At 47.2% G+C, this 23,195-nt stretch overlaps 5 non-coding genes across 5 annotated transcripts; 4 read left to right on the top strand and 1 right to left on the bottom strand.

Annotated features, from left to right (window-relative positions):
• Positions 1–1,208: 1,208 nt before the first annotated feature.
• trnad-guc (transfer RNA aspartic acid (anticodon GUC)) lies at positions 1,209–1,280 on the top strand. The gene has a single exon. It is a non-coding gene; the product is annotated as a tRNA-Asp (tRNA).
• A 1,243-nt stretch (positions 1,281–2,523) lies between these two features.
• Positions 2,524–2,604, top strand: trnas-uga (transfer RNA serine (anticodon UGA)). The gene has a single exon. It is a non-coding gene; the product is annotated as a tRNA-Ser (tRNA).
• A 1,361-nt stretch (positions 2,605–3,965) lies between these two features.
• On the top strand, positions 3,966–4,038 carry trnak-cuu (transfer RNA lysine (anticodon CUU)). Its single transcript has one exon. It is a non-coding gene; the product is annotated as a tRNA-Lys (tRNA).
• Positions 4,039–9,131: 5,093 nt separating this feature from the next.
• Positions 9,132–9,203, top strand: trnam-cau (transfer RNA methionine (anticodon CAU)). Its single transcript has one exon. It is a non-coding gene; the product is annotated as a tRNA-Met (tRNA).
• An 11,995-nt stretch (positions 9,204–21,198) lies between these two features.
• Positions 21,199–21,270, bottom strand: trnaq-uug (transfer RNA glutamine (anticodon UUG)). Its single transcript has one exon. It is a non-coding gene; the product is annotated as a tRNA-Gln (tRNA).
• Between the last annotated feature and the right edge of the window lie 1,925 nt (positions 21,271–23,195).

Here is a 23,195-nt window from a genome sequence, read left to right as displayed (position 1 = left end):
CAGTCCACACTGTTTACAGTGGAGACGGGGCCTGCTGACCTCGACCGGGGATTTGTTTTGGTGAAGTAGGTGCAGACACATCGATTAAAAAATGAAAATACAAAATATACAGAATGCAGTATAAATATATGTTTTTTGTTTGTTATTCCAGAAGTGCAGTCTGATTGTTTTTCCCCAAGAGTCCAAACTGAGCGTTACCACTTCCCATATATTTATTGCTGTTTTTATTTATATATTATATTTTAATGTGTTCTTAAATTATTAATACACATGAATTAATTGTTAATTTTAACTGCGATTGTACACAAGAAAAATTTGCACAATATAACTCAGCCATGCTTTCTCTTAATTGCCCTTAGCATTAAATAAAATTAAATAAAATTCAGTTAGCTTTCAAATCACATTTCCAAACCAAAGTGAAATAAACGTACTTAATACATACGCAACAATATAAGCTAACTATTTACACCCGTCACAATTTCAACCACTTTAAATCAAGTTAACCACTATACCAACAAGCGTTTAACACATCAGTGCACGTGAGCATTAAACAAGCCACGCACTAGACGCCGTGGCTAAGCTATCGTTAGCACCGATTCTTCACACTGAAACAGTTTGGCGTCTTACCGGCTGCCTCTCTGGTGTTTGTAGATGCTCTGATTTTTATGGCGACTTACAAACGATAGTGAAACAGTCTCTGCCTGGTGCCGCTGTTTGCTTGATTGCTTCACCTGCGCTGGTGTGCGCCACTTATTCCGGTCCGGCCGCGATTGATGTCACGAAGGTTCCTCCTCCCATTTTGTTGATGTGTCTAAATCTCAAGTTTGACTTGACACCCATAGTGTCCCCACATCATGCCATGTGTCTATTTGCCTTAAGACATGAGTAAATTAGCTTAAATGCTAACATGCTAATGGTCATCATGTTAGCACCAAGCAAGAGAGTCCTTTTTCAGTCGGGTCTAAAAGTGGGGGCAATGTGAAGCTGTGTCTGTGCCACCTACTATGTTGCTGTGTCCCTGGTCCAGTGTGTTCCCATCTTGGGTTGGAATGTCCCCATGCTGGTAACGGGTGGGGAATACAGTCCGTTGATGAGGATAAGCAGGATGGATTTCAGTGGTTAAAGTCTCCAGCTACCATGAAAAGGGTCATGGGCCACGAGCCTGTTCTGAATTCCCCTTTGGCCAATCGACACCACCTCAGCAGCATTCCTCGTTAGTATAGTGGACAGTATCTCCGCCTGTCACGTGGAAGACCGGGGTTCAATTCCCCGACGGGGAGTTCATCTTTTGTATGTCACAATGTCACGTTGAACCTCGAGTCGGGTTGCGGTTGCAACAACCAGTCCGGTTAAACAAACCCTTCTCATTAGAACAAAACCTTTCTTAATCTTCTTCTCAAGGTGTTCAGGTGTCTTGTACAATCTGATGGTCTTTTGCTGCCAAATCATTCCAGTCGTGGATAACGGAGCTGACCAGGAAAATGCCAGCCGTGGGATTTCAACCAGAGCCTCCTGAGCGTAAGGAACCTTAATCTGGCGCCTTCGATCACTCATCCACCCAACCTAAAACGGTGCCCTGATCAGGAAAAAAAAACTGTGACCTTGTGAGGTTCACTGACAACAGAGGACACTCAAAAGGAGCCGCACGATGTTGATAAGGGAGGTCTGAATTTAATTGATTTAGTCTTGAAGAAACAGGCACTGAGACTAAACGTGCTCAGAAAATTTCTGGATCCAGATTGTCGGGCTCCCTGGAAGGAGTTTTTCCTGAAGGATCTGGGTGTATTAAATAATTTTGGTGTATTTAATCTTTGTCTGTTGCCCCCCAGCCCAGTGCTCGGGGTCTTCCCGAACTTTGTAAGGGAAGCCTTACAGGCGTGGGCCGCTTTGAGGCCTTTTGCTGTGGCAGTTCCTGGTTCATGGATTGATTTGTGTAAAATGCCTCTCCGATTCAATCCAGACCTCCTCTCTTCTCCCTCCAAAGAGAGGACAAAGATGATGGGAGAGTCAATGGAGAGAGCTGGGTGAACAGTTGTAAAGGATATTTTTTCACCTTTTGGGGATTGGAACATTGTCTTTGTCCGTAGAAAATTTGTTATGTCGAGAGTGGTGTTTAGAAGAAAATCAGTTTTGGTGTTGTTAAACTCATTTAAAGAGCACCTGTTCAGATGGTGGGGCACCCTGCTAACAGGTGGCAAACCTCCTGATGTGGGCTTCGCCCCCCTTGATTGACCCTGAAAACGTCCGATCTCAGAAGCTAAGCAGGGGCGGGCCTGGTTAGTACATGGATGGAATACAAGGACAATACAAGGGAATACAAGGGCAACAGGACAATCCCTTGGTACTTCATGGAAACGATGTGAGGTGCCTGGCTTTTAACTAGAAGTGGAAAGACTTGTGTAGCCCCTCACACAAACCATGTGTCTTCCTCCCATGCACATGTTGCCAGCTGATCCTTGACATCAGCAAAATTTTGGTTCTAGGACAATGGGGTCACCTGGCCCCATTGGTCTTTTCCAAGCAGTCACGGTGGCCGAGAGGTTAAGGCGTTGGACTTGAAATCCAATGGGTTTCCCCGCACAGGTTGGAATGCTGTCTGTGACGCTTTGGCTGGGCATTTGTTGCCACAATGCTGTTTACCTTGTGGTGGAGTACTGTTGGTTATGAGGGCTGGGGTGTTGTCCTTTCGCGGCCCGCGTTCTCTACAATGGTGGTCTAAATTTTGGGTAGAGGATAATGGGGTCCACTGTCCCCATTGATCTGCTTCTTGCAGTCTCAGTGACCGAGAGGTTTGTTGCCACTCTGCTTTGACATGCTGTTTTCTTTACCTCTCCCTGGTCTTTCAGCGGCCTTGTCGAGGGTGTTTCACAGGTGGGTGGGTGGTGTGATGTTGGATATGGGGGCCAGTGGGTTGTCGCCGTTTTGTTGTTCCTGGAGCAACAAAACAGAGCAGAAGAGTGGCCAGTACGGGGGGTTGAACCCATGACCGTGGCGTTATTAGCACCACACGCTGACCAACTGAGCTAACCGGGATAGCTGCAGGGAGCTGCTGGAATGACAAGGCGCTACGAAACGCGTATCGGGCGGAGCCTCTCCAACCCACACGTCGGCTCCAAATCCCACCTCCCGGGGCTCTTCCGGCACCACTCCTCCCTCCCTGCTCCGGCAGTGGAGCGTCGTCTGACGACGTCGGGAGTGTCGTCCCCATGCAACTGGGAGCCAGTCGCCTTTCGTCAGCGGAGAGTAGTCACCGTCTACGCCTGTGGCTGTGCCTGTACTGTGGGAGTCTTACACACAATTTCCCGCTGTCAATCACCCAGTTGATTGACAGTTGATTTTTTTCTCTTACAGTGTGTCCCCACATGGCATTGGTGGTTCAGTGGTAGAATTCTCACTTGCCAAGCGGGGGCCGCGCGCGTGTTGTTGACATTTGCAGACAAGCAAAGAGACTCGCCTGCCACGCGGGCATGATTACCATTACCATTACCATCTATCAGGGATGGCAACTGAATTGAGAATCAATGCCAGAAACCTGTCACAGGATTTCAGATAATGTTTTGATGCAGACTGGTCATGATGCCTCTGATTAATTAAGTTAATTAATTAATTAAAATTAATTAAACCATTACCTGTGAGAGGTAAGGTACACCATTGCACTAAACATTGATAGAATAGTTAGTAATGGAGTTAGTAGTGAATAACTAACAATGCTTGTGGGGATTTTTTTGGTTTTGGACCTCTTTCAGATAAATAAACATGCAAACTGACCCGGGAACATCATGGCTGTTCCTGACAAATGAACATAACAGGAGGGTTAAGATGACTACACTTCCAAAGTTCTCAGCTATGACTGAACCTCTCGCTCCTTTGTTCCCATAGGAACTAGGTTGGGTGTGGAATTGATCAAACATCGAGAAGACCACATAAATTAAAACAAAAAAAAAGTGATTTCTTGGCCGAAAAAGGCCCGGTTAGCTCAGTTGGGAGAGCATGAGACTCTTAATCTCAGGGCCGTGGGTTCGAGCCCCACATTGGGCGGTTCAGTCCTTTTGTTGATACATCTTAAAGATTTTTTTCCTGTGGAAAATTCTGCAACATGCGGAAAACATTTCATTCGAAGTACACAAAAACAAATCCCATTCTTGTATGACGCGCTCATACAAGAGCGCTCACTTCGCATGTGAGATGAAGTGGAATCGATGCCTGCATTCTCCAAATGTTATAGTATGCCTTTTTCTTGCCAAAAAAGCATTCTCAATCTCCCACATCGTACCGGATACTTGGATTAATTGCATTCTAATGATGTTTCCTAAAAACACAGGTGGTGTCAAAACTGGTGCATTTGTATAGTCCGATGAGGATTGGATTCAAACCCATGCGTGCAGAACACAATGGATTAGCAGTCCATCACCTTAACATCTCGGTCACCTCATCTCCTTTATGGACATGGTCTTGTTGACTCAAAATGACACATCTTAATTAGTGTTTTGGTGTTGCAGAAATTGCGGCAGCCTTCTTGTGCAGCGGGGGGATTTCTTGCTCTACATGCAAGAAATAGCGGGTTTGATACCCGTATTGTTGAAATGATATGTTATGGCTTTTTTTCCCAACAAAAGCGTTCTTGATCCCCGACATCGTACCTTATACTATGATTCATTGCATGCTAATAATGTTTACTAAAAATACAGGTGTGGTCAAAACTAGTGTATTTTTACATCACCACACTTCAAGTGGACAGACAATCTTGTCTTTTCAGACAATACAATTACAAAAGCAACACACACCTGCCATGACCCTGAATCGGCCGGGGTTGCTGCGGCCACAACACAGAGTAGGAACCACTATACAATTATGGCTGTGAGCTACGCTTTTCTGGGCAAGAACCATAAACTCAGACTTGGAGGTGCAGATTGCTCATTCCAGCTGGTTCTTATTCGTCTGTGAGCATAGCTTGAATTTCATGTGGGTGTTGTCCTGGCGGGAGAAACATTTTAGCTTGTGTCGGCACGGCTACCGTGACAAAAGCCCATTTTCCTTTCCAGTAAATGTGCATCAGCTGAACACTTTGCAGACCTAATGCTGTGAACATTTGTTGTATGTCACCTCCCAACTGTACATGTCTGGTCTTAATATGTAATTGTCTGGCTGTGTTTCGTGATCGATGTTGATGAAATCAAGAGACCAAAGTCACACCTTTACAAACTATTTGCCAACTTACCTTCATGGGAAAGGGAACATCAAGAGGTCCCACCAAATGGTTGACCCTAGGAGGTTACCTCGCATGGGTGTGACAAACTGTGCCAGAAGAATGGGTGTGTAGACTAACCCCCATACATGAGGGTGGCATCGGGGGAGTGACATGAATGTCTCTATTCTATTGTAATATAATTCATTTGCATGCTATGGAGTGTAAAAGTTCCCGCCAAGAGACCACTCTTGGCCAGACACCTACAGGCCGCCATGCATACTGTGTGTTGTCTGGCCCCTTTGTTTTGCAAAGGTAATAAAAACTGTCAGAGTTATGTATTTATTTCAGGCATTCTCTATCCTACTTGGGATGATAGAAATTTTTCCACAACAGACTCAAACCCACGCCTCATTAGAGACTGCAACCTGAATGCAGCGCCTTCGACTGCTCGGCCATCCTGACCCTCCAGAGCCCACTTTTTAAAAGGCATTCATACACTCTGCGTGGTTATTATGTTATGTTAGTGTCAGGTTCAAACTCCTGTGACACTTGTAAAAACACTTAATTACAGAAGAGACAGACAACAATATCCAAAGTTGCTCGCAGCGAGGAGAGTGAAACAACATACCCAATGCTGCTCCACTCTGAGTATGCCATTCATGCTCCTCTCTTTTTATTTTCTTTAGGAGGTCCCTAATACATGGCCGTGCAACTCTAAGGGGAGGGGGAAGCAAGCAGTTGCACAAGCTGTACTTGTTGTCTATGTGTGTGTGTGTGTATGTGAGAATAATTACTTTTTGTGCATGAGTTCTTGTCTTGGCACGTTTTGCATGATGAACAGGAACATCTTCAAGGTCACTGCTGGCATTCCCAGACACCTGCAAGATTAGTGGTGCTGGCAGTTGCTGGTCAGCGTCATGGAATGTTCCTGCTTCAAAACACTCAAGACTATTGTCTATTGTCTAAGCAAACGGATATAAGGGTGATAACTTAACACTATAATAATTGTAATTACATTTTATTCTAACAGTTAGTCCAGATGAACAGCCTAGTTATTTGTGTCAGTCCCAGGGACCATTTCTAGACCCTTGTGTGACACTTGTGTTGGACTCTTTTGGAGAGCCCTTGCATTCTTCCCAATTGGTAAACCCTTTGTATCGGTGCCAAATATACGGGATACTCCCCCTGCTGACCGAATGACACACGACAAATGGCGTCGTCTCAACGTTGGAGCAGTTTATGTCTAGAAGAGTAAAGGCAGCATTGCCAGGGTGACTTGCTCGGCTGGTGCTGTGGCTTAGCTGCGCAAAGTGCCTGTCTTGTAAACAGGAAATCCTGGGTTCAAATCCCAGCAGTGCCTAGCTGCTTGGTCTGTGAAACTTTGGCTGCTGATTTCTGACCCACGTACCTCTTTTCATCACTTGCCCTTCAAAAACGAGTCAATGGTGCATCCACAGCTGACATGATTGTTGTGGATCCCGTTACGCGAGAAGGTGCTTGAACCCAAAGAGGATGACATTGTGATGTTTTGCCATTCAGCGGCACTTTGCAGAGGCTCATCCACTTGATAGTTTAATTTTTTTCATCATCTTACAGTGTGTCCCCACGTGGCATTGGTGGTTCAGTGGTAGAATTCTCGCTTGCCAAGTGGGGGCCGCGTGTGTGGTGTTGACATTTGCTGCCAGCCAATCAGGATGCGAGAGAGACGTCAGAGAAGCAGAGAGACTTCAGAGAAATGAAGTCAGTGTTTTCAAATCCCGTCTAAGCCATCAGTCAAGTCGCTGTTTTCTTCTCCACAAGATTATTTTTTCCAATTAATCTCTATATCATTACAAACTATTGCTATCTGTCACGCCCTGTGTGGGTTTCCACGTGGCAGTTTATGTTTGAGTTCCCGGTCTAGGTTTTGGTTTCCATTTAGAACTCTTTTTGTGTTGGACTTCCTCTTTTGCCTTGTCTGCCTTAGTTGCCATAGTTACCCACACCTGTCCCTAATTTGTGTATCTATTTGCTAGTTGAGTTGCCTTTTCCTGCTGCTGCAATTAATGCATGAAATAAATATTATTTACCTGCATTTGGTCCTGCTCTCTGCATCCTGGGGTCGCACCTCAAGAAAGACATGCCGTACCGTGACACTATCAGACTTATATTGATACCAGTGCTTGAAATAAAATACAAAATCAATGCAATGTAACAAAGAATATTTATTTATCAGGTTGCCACACTCAAGAACACTCTCAATGATAATAAAAAATAATAATCTACATGTAAGCAGTTATGAATAACAAATATATTGTTCACTTATTTTGCCGTCTTTGTTTCTCCTTTTCATAGAAAGGAGAGGCTTGGAAATCCCTCCAGCTCATCTCTTTTTTTTTATCCTGTGCTCTCTATAGATGGAGAACACTTTGGCTGGGCAGTAGATGGATGTGGGGGCTTTTCGGGCCCAGCTTCAGCTGCATCCTGCAGAGGCACTTTCGGACAGGGGGTGGAGGAGATTCCTCCCTCTTCCTCTTCTGCTGTTTTTCCTCCACCCTTTTCTTGTCTCATCCAGCTCTTCCTGGAAGAAGTCTGTTTGACTGAACTCTTTAAACGGCATCTTAGGGTCTGTCAGACCTTCTGCAGCAATAAGAGTATCTGACTGGGCCTTGTTGATAAAAGTCATGTGTTGATGTCCCATCCGCTTGATATTTTGAGGTGGTGAAATAACCATCGCTGCAGGCAGTGTCACGACAGGCACAGCAGTGGTAGTGCTTAGCAACTACCAAAGCTGCTGTGTATGTTGCAGTTTCTCTGGGCTGGTATTTAGTGAAGATGATGTGTTGAGAAATTTACTGTTGTGTTTTATGTATTTAGAAATGTGCAATTTTGTTGGATGCAGCATGCTGTTGGGGTCTTTGCTAGTGTTTATCTAGGAGATCATCAATTGTGGACTTCATTGGAGTCGGCCAGCGCTTGTGGTCCAACAGAAATACCCTCCCTCCAGTCTTCACTGGTCCAGTTGGGGCAGCAGTTGGAGAAGTTTGGATGGGCAATCTTTTTTGGGCTCTAAGCAAATAAAACTATGAAAAACACATTTGTAATTGTGCTGTTTCACTTTTACTGTAGTTTACCATGTTTTTGTGATGAAACCTGGGATTGAACCAGGGACCTTCAGATAGTCAGTCGAACGCTCTCCCAACTAAGCAATTTCAGCTGCAAAGGTGTTCCTCTGCATTTTCTGTCTGGGCGAAATGTGGGGGTAGGATGAAGCTGCGTCTGTGCCACATCTGTGGCTGTGTACGTGGTCCAGTGTGTTCTCATCTTGGGTTGGAATGTCCCCATGCTGGTAACGGGTGGGGAATACAAACCGTTTGATGAGGATAAGCGGTACAGAAAATTGATGGAGTTCACTGGTTGAAGTCTCCAGCTACCATAAAAACGGTCATGGGCCACGAGCCTGTTCTGAATTCCCCTTTGGCCAATCGACACCACATCAACTCAGCAGCAGTCCTCATTAGTATAGTGGACAGTATCTCCGCCTGTCATGGCGGGGTTTGATTCCCCGACGGGGAGTTTCTCCTTTTTATGTCACGTTGAACCTTGAGCAGGGTTGCGTTTGCAACAACCAATCGGGTAAAACAAACCCTTCTCACTCGAACAAGACCTCTCTTAATCTTCTTCCTAAGGTGTTCAGGTGTCTTGTACAATCTGACAGCCTTTTGCTGCCAAATCATTCCAGTAGTGGATAATGGAGCTGACCAGGAAAATGCCAGCTGTGGGATTTCAACCAGTGCCTCCCGAGCGTAAGGAACCTTAATCTGGCGCTTTCGATCCACCCTCATCCACCCAACCTAAAATGGTGCCCTGATCAGGAAAAAAAGTGTGACCTTGTGAGGTTTGCTGACAACAGAGGACACTCAAAAGGAGCCGCACAAAGCAGGGTACTTGTACAGATGTCAGCAGCAGAGTGGCGCAGTGGTAGCGTGCTGGGCCCATAACCCAGAGGTCGATGGATCGAAACCATCCTCTGCTATGGCTGTACTCTTTACATGTCCTTTGAAGAGCTTGCAGATGTACTGTCTTTGTTCCTTAGCTGACCTGGTCCAGTAAAGAGTTCACACTTCCTTTACTGATGTCCTCCATGCATTTATTGCTCTCGAGTGCATTCACATGCCAATGTGGGACATTGAAGCATCGTGAAACACCCTAACTGTCCTCACTGGTCCATCGTCACTCTTATGGCCAGTTTCTGTTAATTTCGGGGAACCTCCTCCTCTTTGACGATCACCACATCTCCAACTTGCATGTTTCTTCTTGGCGTATGCCATCTTTGTCTCAGAGCAATGTTGGTCAGATACTCCTTCCAGAACTGTTCCGATAAATATTGCACTTGTCTCCATCTCATTGTAGTATACAAGTCCATCCATCTATCCATTTTCCTCCGCTTTTCCAGGTCCGGGTCGCGGGGGCAGCAGTCTTAGTGGGGAAGCCCAGACTTCCCGGTCCCCGGCCACCGAGAGGACACCAAGGCGTTCCCAGGCCAGCTGTGAGACATAATCCCTCCAGCGAGTCCTAGGTCTGCCCCGGGGCCTTTTCCCGGAACACCTCACCAGGGGGGCGTCCGGGAGGCATCCGGACTAGATGCCCGAGCCACCTCTACTGACTCCTCTCGATGTGAAGGAGAAGCGGCTCTACTCTGAGCCCTCCCGGATGACTGAGCTCCTCACCCTATCTCTTAGGGTGAGTCCAGCTACCCTATGGAGGAAACTCATTTCAGCCGCCTGTATCCGAGATCTCATTCTTTCGGTCATGACACAAAGCTCATGACCATAGGTGAGGGTGGGAACATAGATCGACCGGTAAATTGAGAGCTTTTTAACCACGACGGTCCGGTACAGCGACCGCATTACTGCCAAGGCTGCGCGATCCGTCTGTCGACCTCACGCTCCCACTTTCCCTCACGCGTGAACAAGACCCCAAGATACCTAAACTCCTCCACCTGGGGTAGGACCTCATTCCCAACCCGGAGGGAGCACTCCACCCTTTTCCGACTGAGAACCATGGCCTCTGATTTGGAGATACTCAAATTTGGAGTCTCATCCCAGATGCTTCACACTCAGATGCAAACCGTCCCAGTAAATGCTGAAGGTCACAGCCCGAAGAGGCCATAAGAACCACATCATCTGCAAATAGCAGAGATGAGATTCTAAGGCCCCTGAAACAGACTCCCTCAACACCTTGGCTGTCCATGAAAATTGAAAAAAAAACTGGTTCTTGGGACATGGAATGTCACTTCTCTGGTGGGGAAGGAACCTGAACATGTGCAAGAGGTTGAGATATTCCGACTAGACAGTTGGACTCACCTCGACCCACAGTTTGGGTTCCGGAACCAAACTCCTCGAGAGGGGCTGGACCTTGTTCTACTCTGGAGTTGCTGTAGGGGAGAGGCAGCGAGCTGGTGTGGGCTTATTAATAGACCCCCGGCTTGGTGCCTCTGTGTTGGAGTCAGCCCCGGTGAACGAGAGGGTAATTTCCCTACGCCTTCGGGCTGGGGAAAAGCTCCTGACTGTCATTTGTGCGTAGGCGCCAAACGGGAGATCGGAGACTACAACACCCATGTGGGCAATGACAGTGTGACCTGAACGGGCGTGATTGGGAGGAACGGCCTCCCTGACCTGAACCCATGCGGTGTGATGTTATTGGACTTCTGTGCGAACCACAGTTTGTCCATAACTAACACCATGTTCAAACATAGGGATGTCCATAAGTGCACTTGGCACCAGGACACCATGGGCCTCAGGTCTATGATTGACTTTGTTGTCGTATCATCAGACCTGCGTCCGCATGTTCTGGACAGGCAGGTGAAGAGAGGGGCTGAGCTGTCAACTGATAACCACCTGGTGATGAGTTGGATTAGATGGCGGGGGAGGATGCTGGACAGACCTGGTAGACCCAAACGAGTAGTGAGGGTGTGCTGGGAATGTCTGGCAGAGTCTCCCATTCGTCGAGTCTTCAACTCTCACCTCTGGCAGAGCTCCACCTGCATCCCGGGGGGAAGCACCGGCGGTCGGTGCCAGTCGTGGCGGCAGGCCCCGAACCGGATGGTGGATACCAGAGGTCAGGGCCGCCGTCAAGCTGAAGAAGGAGTCCTATCCAGCATTGATGGCTTGTGGGACTCCGGAAGCAGCTGACAGGTACTGTCAGGCCAAATGGTTCGCGGCTCCGGCGGTTGTCGAGGCAAAAACTCGGGTGTGGGAGGAATTCGGTGAGGCCATGGAGCACGACTTTCGGTCGGTTCTGGCAAACCATCCGGCGCCTCTGAAAAGGGAAGCAGTGCCCAGTCCACACTGTTTACAGTGGAGACGAGGCCTGCTGACCTTGACTGGGGATGTAGTCGGATGGTGGAAGGAATACTTTGAGGCCCTTCTCAATTCCACTGACATACCTTCCATAGAGGAAGCAGAGTCTGAAGCAGAGTGTCTGACAAGTCCTCCCTGACAAATTTACCAGGTGGTCAGAATCAGAATCAGAAATGGTTTTATTGCCGGGTATGATCAAACGCATACTCGGATTTTTGTTTTGGTGAAGTAGGTGCAGACACATCTATTAAAAAATTAAAATACTAAATATACAGAATGCAGCAAAAGTATATGTACACAGTCTGTTTTTTGTTTGTTATTCCGGAAGTGCAGTCTGATTGTTTTTCCTAAGAGTCCAAACTGAGCATTAATTTAACACATATAGAGTGTCAAAGTGGCAGGATGAGGCAGAGGTGGGGTGTGAACAGTGCCAGTGGGTTCCGGGCCTTGTTGATGAGGCTGACAGCAGATGGGAAGAAACTGTTCTTGTGGCATGAGGTTTTGGTCCTGATGGACCGCAGCCTCCTCTCAAAGAGACTGTATCCGGGGTGAGAGAGATCGGCCACAATCCTTTCTGCACGCCTCAGGGTCCTGGAGGCGTACAGATCCTGGAGGGATGGAAGATTGCAGGAGGTGAGGATGGACTCAATGATGGGGGTGTAGAAGTGCACCATCATTGTCTTTGGCAGGATTAATTTTTTCAGCTGCCATAGGAACGTAGGAAGTACATCCTCTGCTGTGCCTTCTTGATGAGGGAGCTGATGTTCGGCTCCCACTGGAGGTCCTGGGAGATGATGGTACCCAGGAAGCGGAAGGACTCCACAATGTCAATCGTAGAGTCACAGAGGGTGATGGGGACAGGAGAGGCTGAGTTCTTCCTGTTGTCCACAACCATCTACACTGTTTTTAGGGTGTTGAGCTTCAGGTTGTTCAGGTTGCACCAAGTCGCCAGATGGTCAACCTCCCACCTGTAGGTGAACTTGTCGCCGTCAGAGACGAGTCCGATGAGGGTGGTGTCGTGCGCAAACTTCAGGAGCTTGACAGACTGGTGACTGGAGGTGCAACTGTTTGTGTACAGGAAGAGCAGAGGAGAAAGAACACAGCCCTGGGGGGATCCGGTGCTGACGGTTTTTGTATCTGAGATGTGTTTGCCCAGCTTCACGCACTGTTTCCTGTCAGACAGGAAGTCTGTAATCCACCTGCAGGTGGAGTCAGGCATGCTCAGCTGGGAGAGCTTCTCCTGGAGCAGAGTTGGGAGGATGGTGTTGAAGGCGGAGCTGAAGTCCACAAACAAGATCCTAGCATAGGTTCCTGCGGAGTCCAGGTGCTGGAGGACCAACACACCGAGGCAGCCGTCTGCGGCGCCATTTTGGAAACACGTGGTGGCATGGGAATAGATGACTACATGGTAATCAGGTGGTTAGGTGTCAGTGGTTCCAGACACATGGGTTGTTTACATTGTCCACAGTAAGAGGGTGATTATTCACAACAGACATGGCTTCATAAAGAAAGGTTCTCAAGGAACTGTCATTCAACCTGCCAGCACTGTTTGCTAGGACTGAAATGAGCATGCTTCTGATGGTTCTGATCTGGCGCTCCCAAACACCTCCCATATGGCTTGCATTTATGACAAAGTTGCATTGCTTGTCTGCCAAGTATTCTGTTACTCTTTCTGTGTTTATTTCCTTTAGTGACTTTTCCATTTCATTTTCAGTTCAAACTAAGTATGTTCCTTGATATGATCGGATGTGCCAAACAGCACCTCTGATGGCAAAGAAGCATTTTAGGGCATTGATGAATGAGTCAGTGGTCATGTCCTCGAGCATCTCTATGTGAACACCTCCAGAACATAGACAAGTGAATAGTAGGCCGTACTGTTTTTGTTCTTTACACCCTTGTTTTGTGTGAAAGGGGCCAAAACAATCCATGCCACCATAGGTAATTGGTGGGGAAGGCTCAATGCGGTCTTGAGGTAAGTTAGCCATCTTTTGTTCCTCCGTCGCTCCTCGAGCTTTCCGGCATGAGATGCACTGTTGACTATGTTGAGCCGCTGCTTTGCTCCCTCCCACGATCCAGTAGTCAGTTTATTCAAGAACCAATATAGTTCTGAGAATGGACCTTAGCTCAAATGGTATAGCACTTGCTTTGCATGTGAGAGGTAGCGGGATTGATTGCCTAAATTCTACAAGGAATGCTTTGTTTTATTGGCTAATTGTAGGCCATTCGCCATAGCGCACTCCAAGGTTACAGAGGTCAAAGGTAAGCTTATATTCAGCAGCACAGTGGCGAAAGGTAAATTTATGTGCATTACCGTTTCCACAGGTTCCCGATTGGTACAACCCGGCATTAATACCTCTTAGTGTAATTCTACCTTACTGGTGGATGCCTTCTTCTGGCCGATCCTCAGGGCTGACCTCTGGTGGTGGTGCGGTGGACCCGGCGTGAGTGATAGGTTACCGACCGAGAACATGACTGGTGTTTGTGCCCCGATTTCTTTCCTTCCTCCAATAACAGTATTGTTAATTGATGTGGAGCGCCTATAGTGCTACTTCCGTAGGGTCTCACCTCATGCCACCGGACGCCCTGAGGACCAGACAAGGTGTGTAAACCCCAACCTGACGTACACTGACGCCATAGGTGCCCTTGGATAGGTTTTTCTTGTGGTGGTGTCCTGTTGGTTATGAGGGCGGGGTGTTGTTGACGGGGGCTTTTGTTGTTCCTTCACGGTCCGCATTCTTTGCACTCGGGGTCTAAATTTTGGGTAGAGGACAATGGGGTCGCCGCCCCCATTGATCTGCTTCATGCAGTCACGGTGCGTGAGAGGTTTGCCACCGCTTTGCTTTGCCATGCTGTTTTCTTGACCGACCTTTTCCAGCCTTGCTGGGGGTGTTTCGCAGTTGATTGGGTTGTGCGCTGTTGGTTATGGGGCCCGATGGGTTTTCGCCGTGGGCTTTTGTTGTTCCTGGAGCAGATGGGGTGAACCCATGACCTTGGCTTTATTAGCATCACGCTCTGACCAACTGAGCTGACCGACCACAGGACACCACTGCATCAAATGTTTCCAGCTCAAATCGACTAACTCATCCTTAACGGACCGCATTCTCCGTGCCATGCTGTTTTCTTTACCTTTCCCTGGTGGGTTGGTGGCCTTGATGGGGGTGTTTCGCAGTTCACTGGGTTCTGTGCTGTTGGTTATGGGGCCGGGGGGTTATGAGGGGCGGGGTCTTGTCGATGGGGGGTTTTGTTGTTCCTTCACGGTCCGCATTCTCTGCACCCGTGGTCTAAATTGCTGAGGATAATGGGGTCCACTGCCTCCATTGATCTGCTCCTTGCAGTCTTGGTGACCGAGAGGTTTGACGCTCTGCTTTGACATGCTGTTTTCTTTACCTCTCGAGGGTGTTTCACAGGTGACAATTGACACTTTGGTCTCCCTCCCTTGTATGAACATTTTTACCCATTGGCGAACTGTTTTTGTGTCCGTGCCAGATGCACAGGATTTCCTTTTCTACTAAAGGCACCATTGTCAAGTTTGCATGCTTCGCAGGCCCAATGCTTTAGTTGGTCAAATTACATGCTTAGAAAAGAGGGGCTCATTGGTTCCAATTCCAGCAGTCCTCTACTGGTATTTCCATGACTCTGGTTTTTATACTTTTTATCAGAGGTCACGTTGAGGTACAAAGACTGTTTTCAGGAGAAATGCCACCCTGACCCTCCAGAGTCCACTTTTTAAAAGGCATTCATACACTCTGAGTTTTGTTTTCCATGTGGTTATTATGTTATGTTAGTCCAGATTAACAGCCTAGTTATTTGTGTCAGTCCCAGGGACCATTTCTAGACCCTCGTGTGACACTTGTGTTGGACTCTTTTGGAGAGCCGTTGCATTCCTCCCAATTGGTAAACCCTTTGTATCGGTGCCAAATACATACGGGATTCCCCACCTGCTGACCAAATGACACACGACAAGTGGTGTTGTCTCAACGTTGCAAGCAGTTAATGTCTAGAAGAGTAAAGGCAGCATTGCCGGGGTTACTTGCTCAGCTGGCGCTGTGGCTTAGCTGGTGAAAGTGCCTGTCTAGTAAACAGGAGATCCTGGGTTCAAATCCCAGCAGTTCCTGGTGATTGGTCCGTGAAACTTTGACAGCTGAATTTTGATCCACGTACCTCTTTTTGTCACTTGCCCTTCAAAAACGAGTCTACGGTGCATCCACAGCTGACATGATTGTTGTGGATCCCATTACGCCAGAAGGTGCTAAATCCAAAGAGTATGACATTGTGATGTTTTGTCATTCAGCGCCACTTTGCATAGGCTCAGCCACTTGACAGTTTAATTTTTTCTCCGACAGTGTTTCCCCATGTGGCATTGGTTGTTCAGTGGTAGAATTCTAGCTTGCCAATGCAGTGTCAATTCCCGGCTAATGCAGTGTCTCTCAGCTTATACTTTTCTTTAGAGTTCATGTGAAAAAAGTACAAAGGCTCTTTTTCCTGCGAATGGGCAGAACTCAGAATGACACCTGAAAAGTAACAGTCCGGACCACCTGAGAGTTAAGGCGGACAGCACTTGAGTATTTGCAAATTTCTGTCAGAAGTAGAAACTTATTGAAACCTTACTGCAGTGATGCTGATGTAGTCTCTGTGCAATGGTCAGTGCGTCGGCCGGGCCGCGCGTGTGTTGTTGCCCTTTGCTGCCAGCCAATCAGGATGCGAGACAGATGTCAGACAAGCAGAGAGACTTTGGAGAAATGAAGTCAGGTATTTGAATCCCGTCTAAGCCATCAGTCAAGTCACAGTTTTCTTCTCCACAATATTATTTTTTCCAATTAATCCCTATATCATTACAAATTATCAGGCTTATATTGATACCAGTGCTTGAAATAAAATACAAAATCAATGCAATGTAACAAAGAATATTTATTTATCAGGTTGCCACACTCAAGAACACTCTCAATAATAAAAAACAAATAATAATCTACATGTAAGCAGTTATGAATAATGAACATACATATTGTTCACTTATTTTGCTGCCTTTGTTTCTCCTTGTCATAGAAAGGAGAGGCCTGGAAATCCCTCCAGTTCCCAAGTAGATGTACTTCTCTGAAGCCAGCGTGGATGCGGGGGCTTTTCCAGCCCTGCTTCAGCTGCATCCTGCAGAGGCACTTTCGGACAGGGTGTGGAGGAGATTCCTCCCCCTTTCTCTTCTTCTGCTGTTTTTCCTCCACCCTTTTCTTGTCTCATCCACCTCTCGCTGGAAGAAGTCTGTTTGACTGAAATCTTTAAACGGCATCTTAGGGTCTGTCAGACCTTCTGCAGCAATAAGAGTATCTGACAGGACCTCGTTGATAAACAGTGTGTGTTGCTGTCCCATTACCTTGATATTTTGATTTTGGTTGGCCACAGCACAGACATGGTTTTTGTTTGAGTTTTTTTGACACAGGAGGTGGTTGCTGCTGCTCCAACGGGGTATGAGCAGGTGGTGGTGGTGAAATAACCATCACTGCAGGCAGTGTCACTACAGGCACAAGATGCAACTATTCCAACAAAGGGACACATGATTACGTTTTTACCTAGCTTTGCTTTGGCTGAAGCTCTGTCAGGTTCAAACTCCTGTGACGCGTGTTTAAAAAACACTTAAATACAGAAATTCAGAAGAGACAGAAAACAATATTCAAAGTTGCTCACAGCGAGGAGAGTGAAACCACATACCCAGTGACATGCCGCTCCACTCTGAATATGCAGTTCACACTCCTCTCCTTTTATTCTCTTTCGGGGGTCCCTACTACATGGTCGTGCAACTCTGGGGGGGGGGGGGGGTGGAGAAGGCAGTTGCACGAGCTGTATTTGTTTGTCTATGTGTGTGTGTGTATGTGAGAGCAATTACTTGTAATGTTTTATTAGTTCTTATCTTGACACATTCTTGCAGGATTAACATGAACATCTGCAGGGTTGCTGTTGCTGCATCCAGGCACCTCCAGGACCTGGGGGTTGCTGGGGGTCTCTGATCAGGGTCACGGGAACATTCCTTCTTCAGCACATTCAAACACTTTCTATTGTCTAAGCAAATGGATATAAGGGTGACAAACAAAATAATAATTGTATATACACTTTATTCTAACAAGCTCAGTTACAGAAACTTTATTGTTCGAGTCAGATGCTGGGACAGGGGCCATGGTATTAGAGGTAGTCGCAGTAGTAGTTTGGAAGGGAAGAGGGTGAACAGAGGCGTGAACAAAGTTGAAAAGCCTGGTGGGAGGTGTGGAGGAAGGCTGCACTGGCTCTGCTCCTTGATCAGCTTGATCAGACAGGATGCCTGGAGAAGGAGCACTTGTGGCGTGGCAAGGATCCTTCTTTTATGTCAAGAAGAGTATTAATGTTCTTGAAGCTGAGGGTATAGCGAAGGAATGACAGAAGGCTGTCCTTCCTTGCTATGCCCCTCAACCACCAGCACTCCTGTAGCCTCTTCTCTCTGGTACCTTTGGATAAGATACACAGTGTATCTTTTCAGTGTAACTGTTTCACTTATACTGTAGTTTGCCGTGTTTATGTCCGTCTCGTCGCTCACTCGCTCGGAAAAAGCAATTGTGCTGTTTTACCTGAAGTTCAGGATGGATGGAGAACGGAAGTGGCAGTCCTCGATAGTGTAGTGGACAGTATCTCCGCCTGTCACGTGGAACACCTAGGTTCAATTCCCTGATGGGGAGTTCCTGTTTCGTATGTCATGTTGTCACGTTGTAACCCTTGAGCAGGGTTTCAATTGCAACAACCAGTCTGGGAAAACAAACCCTCCCCCCTTGAACAAGACATCTCTTAATGTTTTTTTCTCAAAGTGCTCAGCTGTGTTGTACAATCTGACAGTCCTTTGCTGCCAAATCCTTCCAGTCATGGATAATGGACCTGACCAGGAAAATTCCAGCTGTGGGATTTCAACCAGTGCCTCCTGAGCGAAAGGAGCCTTAATCTGGCGGTGAATGGTAGGCCCCTTCCCTGAAATGTGAAACCAACCTCGTTTGTCCTCCTACTGTGGTCAAGTACAGTATGCCAGAAGATTTCTGCTCCCTCATCCTCAACACCGAGAAGGCCAAGGAGATGACCGTGCACACAAGGAATAACTTTTCGACCTAGCTGACCCAGAAAAAAAGTCAGTCTTTGTTTGTTAAATTATCCCAGTCACCATGAGGATGTGTGCTGGTTTAGTGCATATGCAGAAGTTAGTTCCCATCGTGTAATGATGTTTGGTCTGCTAATGTAATCTGACAGTGTGTACTCCAGGACGCTACAATGCACTTGCATGTTCCATGGTGTAATGGTTTGCACTCTGGACTCTGAATCCAGTGATCCAAGTTCAAGTCTTTGTGGAACCTACTTTCCCTGCAGCAATTGAGTGTTTGGACTGTGTCTTCCTTTAACAGTAAGTGTATGGTGACTTTTTTACTTACTCTACAAATCAGCGGTAACCGTGGATCAGGATGAGTTCCCCAAATGACGCGAATGTTTGTGACAGCTGATGTCAAGGATCAGCTGGCAGCATGTGAGGAAGAAACTTGGTTTGTGTGCAGGGCTACACAAGTCTGTCCAGTTTCAGTGGTTCGGTGAAGGGTAGGCCCCTTCCCATAAAAGTTAAACCAACCTCCTTTATCCTCCTACTGTGGTTAAGTACAGTATGCCAGAAGATTTCTGCTCCCTCATCCTCAACACCGAGAAGGCCAAGGAGATGACATGCACATGAGGAATAACTTGTTTAAGTAAACCTTTTCGACCCAGCTGACCCATCAAGAAGTCATTCTTTGTTTGTTAAATTCTCCCAGTCACCATGAGGATGTGTGCTGGTGAAGTGCATATGCAGAAGTTAGTTCCCATCGTGTAATGATGTTTGGTGTGTCTGAGGGGTTATAGCTCAGTGGTTGAGCATTTGACTGCAGATCAAGAGGTCTCCAATTCAAGTCCTGATGCACTCCCTTGTTTGAAGAATGAAAGCATGGCTCAGACACCCTTGGGAATAGCAACAACTTGTGGTCATGTATCTCGAGTCTGTGTAATATAACTCTAGATTGCTTCCCATTTTGCATGGCCTTTTTTCGATCTTCCAGGACGAACCTACCATCCAAATTTTCAATACCAAATGGCTGATCACTTTTAATGGACAGTGGACAACAGTTTTCCTAGCTTATCTACACTTATCCTCTTAAATAAACAACTGCACAGTTTATCCTACATCATCTAAACAAATCATCCAAACAAATATCAATCCCACTACCTCTCACATGCAAAGCAAGCGCACTACCATTTGAGCTAATTCTGCTGCTGTTGCAGTGTTGGCAGAGAAGGTCCATGGTGGTCTAGTGGCTAGGATTCAGTGCGCTTTGGATAGGTTTTGACTGGAGATAGGATTTGTCTTCGGTCTCGGTTGAATGGTTGGGGTCATCTTGAAATGCTATCTGCGAACTGCTGTCATCAGCTCAGCAGCAGTCCTCGTTAGTATAGTGGAAAGTATCTCCGCCTGTCACATGGAAGGCTGGGGTTCGTTACACCGAAGGGGACTTCCTGTTTTGTATGTGACAATGTCATGTTGAACCTTGAGCAGTGTTGCGGTTGCAACAACCAGTCGGGTAAAACAAACCCTTCTCATGGGAAAAAGACCTCTCTTAATCTTCTTCTCAAAGTGCTCAGCTGTGTTGTACAATCTGACAGTCCTTTGCTCCCAAATCATTCCCGTCGTGGATAATGGACCTGACCAGGAAAATGCCAGCTGTGGGATTTCAACCAGTGCCTGCCGAGCAAAAGGAGCCTTAATCTGGCGCTTTAGACCACTCATCCACACAACGTAAAAACCAAAGGCCTGGATGGCTTAATTCGTAGGATGCATTCAGAGAGTGTCCCTGGGTGGGCTCAAACCACCAGCCTGCCGGTTAACAGCCGAGCCACTGGCCGACCGGCCACAGAGACTCACACCAAAAACCAAAACCACATGGTCCTCATGGGAAATCCCCTGACCCAAAATGTGATCCCAAATACCACTAATGAGTTGACAAGTCTCATGGTTGTTGACGTAATTGGCCAACACTTTTCCTTGTATTTGTACTGATGTAACACGGAATATTTGGTGCATTTTAACCATTGGTCTTTTGGGGCCGTCATGGTGTAAAGACGTCTGTGACAATGGAGATCCAGGTGAAATTGCCTGGATCTTCATGGTTGCTGGCTGAATTAGCAGGTTACCTTCCACTTTGACTGATATTACGGCATAATCACTGGGTTTTTTGCATCTTACAAGTTGTTGTTGTCGAGTGGTTAAGGTGATGGATTTGAAATCTGTTGGGTTTTCCCCGCGCAGGTTCAGATCCTGTCGACCACATGCAGTTTTGGGTTCAGTCATGGTGTCAAGACTTTTCTGACGGTGGTGAGTCATGGGAAATCCTCAGACCAAAAATGTGTCAGGGGATCCATGTGAAATCCCCTGACTCATGAGTTGACAAGTCTCATGCTTGTAACAATACTGGCAACCACTTTCCATTGCATTTCAACTGATATACAACGACATCATCTGTGAGGTTCTGAGCTTTTGACAAGTTGTTGTCCACGGTTACCACTGTGTATTTGTACTCAAATCAACAAGTAATCACACATTAACTGGTCAAGGAAAACACAGTCCAAATGTTTGATTGCTGCAGGGCAAGTTGGTTCCACCAAGACTTGAACTTGGATCACTGGATTCAAAGTCCAGAGTGCTAACCATTACACCACGGAACCTGCAAGGGTACAGACATTGTCAGGTCCTGAAGTACATCCTGTCAGATTCCATTATTGAACTTGATTGAAGTTGATTGAACTTCACTGATCCTGTTGTTTTGGGAATTGTGTCGAAAGAAAAAGCAATAATCAGGTCAAAGGACAGGGAGGGCTTGTCCAGGAATTTAACTTGGGACCTCTAGACCAACAAGCCCCTGTTTTGACAAATACCTGCGATCCATATTCCCCGGGCAACGCCGCACTGGGGCGTGAGGGCCGGGGTGTTGTTGACAGGGGCTTTTGTTGTTCCTTTACGGTCCGCATTCTCTGCACTCGTGGTCTAAATTTTGGGTAGAGGATAATGGGGTCCACTGCCCCCTTTGATCTGCTCCTTGCAGTCTTGGTGACCAAGAGGTTTGTTGCAGCTCTGCTTTTACATGCTGTTTTCTTTACCTCTCCCCGGTCTTTCTGCAGTCTTGTCGAGGGTGTTTCACAGGTGGTTGTCACTGTGGGCTTTTGTTGTTCCTGGGGCACATAAAGAAGAGTGGCCAGTACGGGGGTTGAATCTGTGACCTTGGCGCCACGCTCTGACCAACTGAGCTAACCGACCGCAGGACACCATTGCATCAAATGTTTCCAGCTCAAATCAACTAACTCATCCTTAACAGACCGCATTCTCTGTGCTCGTGGTCAAAATTTTGGTTCTCGGACAATGGGGTCATCTGCCCCCATTGGTCATGCAGTCATGGTGGGCGAGAGGTTTGCCGCTGCTCTGCTTTGCCATGCTGTTTTCTTTACCTTTCCCCGGTCGGTTGGCAGCCTTGATGGGGGTTGACTGGGTTGTGCGCTGTTGGTTATGGGGCCTGGGGGGTTTTGGGCTTTTGTCGCCACCATGCTGTTTTCCTTGTGGTGGTGTACTGTTAGCTGTTGTCAACGGGGGCTTTTGTTGTTTCTTCACGGTCCGCATTCTCTGCACTCGTGGTCTGAAGAGGATAATGGGGTCCACTGCCCCCATTGATCTGCTCCTTGAGTCTTGGTGACCAAGAGGTTTTTTGCCGCTCTGCTTTGACATGCTGTTTTCTTAACCTTTCCCCGGTCTTTTCGAGGGTGGGTGGTGTGATGTCGGTTATGGGGGCCGGTAAGTTGCCAACCAAGGCTTTTGTTGTTCCTGGAGCACATAAAGAAGAGCGGCTAGTACGGGGGTTGAACTCGTGACCTTGGCGTTATTAGCACCACGCTCTGACCAACTGAGCTAACCGGCCACAGGACACCACTGCAATATTTTATGTTTTTTTTTATTTTATGTACCCCGACGCAGACTCAATCGGTACGCTGGGGTCTGAGGGCGGGTACCTGGTGGACACCTTGTTTGTGCTCTTGACAGGTATTTCGGGACAGTTTAACAATTGGCTTTTGATGGTGGAACAAGCTAAAACAAGGAAAACAGATTGTTTAGCGTGCCTGGGAGTGGGCCCCTTATTGCAAATAGTTCCCACTGTGATTTCCGCCGACTGTCCCTGATGAATACATCCACTGCTCCAGAAGCAGCCTCGGCTAATTGTCGGCCATTCGCCGTAGCGCACCCCGAGGTTACAGAGGTCAAAGGTAAGCCCATATTCAGCAGCACAGTGGCGAAAGGTACATTTATGTGCATTACCGTTTCCACAGGTTCCCGATTGGTACAACCCGGCATTAATATCTCTTGTATAATTCTACCTTACAGATGGATGCCTTCTTCCGGCCGATACTCAGGGCTGACCTCTGGTGGTGGTGCGGTGGACCCGGCGTGAGTGATAGGTTACCGACCGAGAACATGACTGGTGTTTGTGCGCCGATTCCTTTCCTTCTTCCAATGACAGTATTGTCAGTAGATGTGGAGCGCCTAGTGCATAGTGCTACTTCCGTAGGGTCTCACCTCATGCCACCGGCCGCCCTGAGGACCAGGC

Source organism: Doryrhamphus excisus, unplaced genomic scaffold, assembly GCF_037039965.1.
Source record: "Doryrhamphus excisus strain RoL-2023G ecotype Guam unplaced genomic scaffold, RoL_Dexc_Guam_v1.1 HiC_scaffold_24, whole genome shotgun sequence".
Lineage (NCBI taxonomy): Eukaryota > Metazoa > Chordata > Actinopteri > Syngnathiformes > Syngnathidae > Doryrhamphus > Doryrhamphus excisus.
Note: the sequence above shows the minus strand (reverse complement) of the source record. Positions and strands in the feature narration are given on the sequence as shown.